This window comes from Rutidosis leptorrhynchoides, chromosome 1 (assembly GCF_046630445.1).
Source record: "Rutidosis leptorrhynchoides isolate AG116_Rl617_1_P2 chromosome 1, CSIRO_AGI_Rlap_v1, whole genome shotgun sequence".
Lineage (NCBI taxonomy): Eukaryota > Viridiplantae > Streptophyta > Magnoliopsida > Asterales > Asteraceae > Rutidosis > Rutidosis leptorrhynchoides.
The window spans coordinates 437,908,064-437,912,949 of record NC_092333.1 but is presented as its reverse complement, the minus strand read 5'-3'; the positions used below and the strand labels follow the sequence as shown (position 1 = coordinate 437,912,949).

Sequence of the window (4,886 nt, the reverse complement as noted above, 5' to 3'; positions counted from 1 at the left end):
GAAAATCTGGAACATCTAAGTATGGAAGACCGAATGAGAGCTAAACGCACTGGCCAAGGTCACGCAATTACTCAACCAGGCATTAATGCGCCAGACTATGAAATCAAAGGACAAATCCTACACATGGTAACTAATCAATGCCAATTTAGTGGTGCGCCGAAGGAAGATCCAAACGAACATCTTTGTACCTTTAATAGGATCTGTACTCTATTTAAAATCCGAGAAGTGGAGGATGAATAGATATATCTCATGTTATTTCCCTGGACTTTAAAGGGAGAAGCCAAAGATTGGTTAGAATCGTTACGCGAAGGGACGATTGATACATGGGACGTTTTAGTTGAAAATTTTCTTAAACAATTTTTTCAGGTATCTAAAGCCGCGAGACTTCAAGAAGAAATTGTTACTTTTACACAGAAGCCAAATGAAACTTTATATGAAGCGTGGACAAGATTTGGAAAGTTGTTAAGAGGATGTCCGCAACATGGTTTAGACACTTATCAAATAGTACAAATATTCTACCAAGGATGCGACATCACTACACGAAAAGACATCGATATAGCAGCTGGTGGTTCCATTATGAAGAAAACCGCAACTGAAGCTTACAAAATTATTGATAACACTGCTTCCCACTCACATGAGTGGCATCAAGAAAAAGATATCGTTAGATCATCTAAAGCGGCTAGAGCCGATTCTAGCCATGACTTTGATTCTATTTTCGCAAAGATAGATGCTGTCGAGAGACGAATGGAAAAGATGACTAAAGATATTCACTCAATACGAATTAGTTGTGAGCAGTGTGGAGGACCACATTTGACAAAAGATTGTCTCAATATTGAACAAACAATAGAACAAAGAGAGAATGTTTCATACATGAACCAAAGGCCTGGAAATAATTATCAGAATAATTATCAACCGCCAAGACCAATCTACAATCAAAATCAGAATTATAACCAAAATGTTCCATACAACAACCAACAAGGTCCTAGCAATCAACAAGTATCTAACAATACTTACAATCAGCAAAGACCTATTTTTCAAAACAAACCACCACAAACCGATGATAAAAAGCCAAATTTAGAAGATATGATGTCGAAGCTAGTTGAATCTCAAACACAGTTTTTCACATCTCAGAAACAAACAAATGAACAAAATGCTCAAGCATTTAGAAATCAACAAGCTTCTATTCAAAATTTGGAACAAGAATTAAGCAACCTAGCAAGGTTGATAGGTGAAATAAAACTTAGAAGTCTACCTAGCGATACAAATGCTAACCCCTGGAATGAAACAGCTAAAGTCATTACCACAAGAAGTGGTATCACACTTAAACCACCTGAAATACCTATAATTTCTGATGACTATTCCTACTCCACAAGAACCATAACCTGAACAAGATAAGGAAACAGAACCGGTAGTTGAAAAGGTTAATGAAGATAACACAGTTAACCCTAAACCTTATGTTAAACCATACCAACCACCACTTCCTTACCCAAGTAAAATGAGGAAAGAAAGACTTGAAACCGAGCAATCTAAATTCTTGGAAATGTTTAAACAAATAAATGTAAATCTTCCTTTCATTGATGTGATTTCAGGAATGCCAAGATATGCTAAATTCTTGAAAGATTTAATCACAAATAGAAAGAAAATGGAAGAACTCTCAGCTGTTACTATAAATGCTAATTGTTCTGCAGTGTTGTTGAATAAGATACCAGAAAAATTATCAGATCCAGGAAGTTTCACAATTCCATGTTTTCTGGGTAGTCTTAGTTCAATAGAAGCATTGGCAGACTTAGGTGCTAGTATAAATTTAATGCCGTATTCACTATAAGCTAAACTAGACCTTGGAGAATTAAAACCAACACGAATAAGTATACAGCTAGCCAATCGATCAGTAAAATATCCTAGAGGGATAATGGAAAATATGCTAGTTAAAGTTGGTACTTTAGTATTTCTAGTAGATTTTGTTATTCTAGACATGGAAGAAGATTCTCGAGTTTCTCTCATATTAGGAAGACCATTCTTAAACATGGCTAAAGCAATAATAGACGTGTTCGGTAAGAAACTGACCCTAAGTATAGAGGACGAGAGTGTTACCTTTTCAGTTGATAGAGCCATGCAACAACCGCAATCTGCAGATGATACATATTATTATATTCAATCTATAGATTCACATGCAGAATTGTTAGAAGATTTTCCAGAATTATAAGGAACAGGAGAATGTTCTTTAGGAGAAGGAACTGAACCAATTGATGAAGCTGAAATGTTAGCTACACGTATGGCTAATGGATATGAACCAACAACAGAAGAAATTCAAATGCTAAAAGAGGAAGACAGATATCGATACAAATCATCGATAGAAGAACCACCGACATTAGAGTTAAAGCCACTTCCAAACCATTTGAAATATGCTTATTTACATGGTGAATCTGAATTACCTGTAATAATATCGTCTTCTCTTACTGAAAATGAAAAATCTCAACTCATTTCTTTGCTAAAAGCTCATAAACCAACTATTGCATGGAAGATTCATGACATTAAAGGCATAAGTCCTTAGTATTGCACACATAAAATCCTTATGGAAGAAGGTCATAAAATGTATGTGCAACGCCAGCGAAGACTAAATCCGAATATGCAAGATGTTGTTAAGAAAGAAATTATTAAACTGCTTGATGCAGGTTTAATTTATCCAATCTCTGATAGTCCATGGGTAAGCCCAGTTCAATGCGTACCTAAGAAGGGTGGCATGACTGTCATCACAAATGAAAAAAACGAGCTTATTCCTACTGGGACTGTAACAGGATGGCGTGTTTGTATAGATTGTAGAAAATTAAATGACGCCACCAGAAAAGATCACTTTCCCTTACCATTCATTGATCAAATGTTAGAAAGATTAGCCGGAAATAGTTACTATTGTTTTCTTGACGATTTTTCCGGATACTTTCAAATTCCAATAGCACCCGAGGACCAAGAAAAAACCACATTCAAGTGCCCTTATGGTACTTTTGCTTATAAACGCATGCCATTTGGACTTTGCAACGTCCCTGCAACCTTTCAAAGGTGCATGATGGCGATTTTTCATGGCATGATAGAAGAATGCATGGAAGTTTTCATGGATGACTTTTCAGTCTTCGGTGATACTTTTGAAACATGTCTAGTTAATCTTGAACGAATGCTTATTAGATGCGAACAATCAAATTTAGTTCTTAATTGGGAGAAATGTTATTTCATGGTTAAAGAAGGCATCGTTCTTAGTCATAAAATTTCAAAGGAAGGAATTGAAGTGGATAGAGCTAAAGTAGATGTAATTGCTAAACTTTCACATCCCACCAATGTTAGAGGAGTTAGGAGTTTTCTAGGGCATGCCGGTTTTTATCGATGTTTCATAAAAGATTTTTCTAAAATTACCACTCCTATGAATAAACTCCTAGAAAAGAATGCTCCATTCATCTTTTCAGATGAATGCATCAAATCTTTTAATATTCTTAAAGAAAAACTCACTAATGCGCCGATCATGATAACTCCAAATTGGAATTTACCATTTGAACTCATGTGCGATGCAAGTGATTTTGCAATGGGAGCCGTTTTAGGACAAAGGATTGAAAAACGATTTCAACCTATTTATTATGCTAGTAAGACATTACAAGGAGCACAAACAAATTACACAACTACTGAAAAAGAACTCCTTGCTATTGTCTTTGATTTTGACAAATTTCGTTCATATCTCGTTCTAGCTAAAACGGTGGTCTATACCGACCATTATGCTCTTAGATACCTATTTTCGAAACAAGATGCCAAACCACGATTAATACTTTGGATCTTACTCTTACAAGAGTTCGATATTGAAATCCGAGACAAATAGAGAGCAGAAAATCTCGCCGCTGATCATCTTTCTCATCTTGAAAATCTCGAATTAGAAGTTCTAAACGAATCGGCTATACAAGATAACTTTCCTTATGAATATCTATTGAAGATCGATTATAATGAAATTTCATGGTTTGCAGACTATGCAAACTACTTAGTATGTGGATTCCTTGAAAAAGGGTTGTCGTACCAAAAACGAAAGAAATTCTTTAGTGATATAAAACACTATTTTTGGGAAGATCCACATTTATTTAAAAGTTGTCCCGATGGAATAATCTGCCGATGTGTATTCGGGGATGAAGCTAGTCAAATCTTAAACCATTATCACACATGACCAACAGGAGGGCATTATGGGCCTCAACTTACAGCAAGAAAAGTCTACGATGCTGGGTTCTATTGGCCTACAATTTTCAAAGACGCACACCTTCTTTGCAAATCCTGCGATACTTGTCAAAGGGCCAGAAAAATAAGTCAACGTGATGAAATGCCACAACATGTCATTCAAGTATGTGAAGTATTTGACATTTGGGGTATTGACTTTATGGGTCCATTTCCAAAATCTCATAATAATCTCTACATTCTCGTTGCTATTGATTATGTATCTAAATGGGCGGAAGCACAAGCTCTCCCAACTAACGATGCACGAGTTGTAGTCAACTTCTTAAAACGTCTTTTTGCAAGGTTTGGAACACCGAAAGCTTTAATAAGTGATCGGGGTACTCATTTTTGTAATAATCAACTTGAGAAAGTTCTCAAAAGATATGGAGTAACTCATAAAATCTCAATCGCTTATCATCTACAAACAAGTGGACAAGTTGAAAATACCCACCGAGCATTAAAACGTATTCTAGAGAAAACCGTAGGATCAAATCCGAAGGAATGGTCCATGAAATTGGAGTACGCACTCTGGGCTTTTAGAACAGCCTACAAAACTTTAATTGGAACCACACCTTTTAAACTCGTTTACGGAAAAGCATGTCATCTTCCAGTAGAAATTGAGCACAAAGCATTTTGGGCTTTGAAGACAT

The 4,886-nt window shown here is 36.0% G+C and overlaps 1 non-coding gene across 1 annotated transcript; it reads right to left on the bottom strand.

Annotated features, from left to right (window-relative positions):
- Positions 1-381: 381 nt before the first annotated feature.
- LOC139886744 (small nucleolar RNA R71) lies at positions 382-488 on the bottom strand. The gene has a single exon (XR_011772612.1). It is a non-coding gene; the product is annotated as a small nucleolar RNA R71 (small nucleolar RNA).
- Between the last annotated feature and the right edge of the window lie 4,398 nt (positions 489-4,886).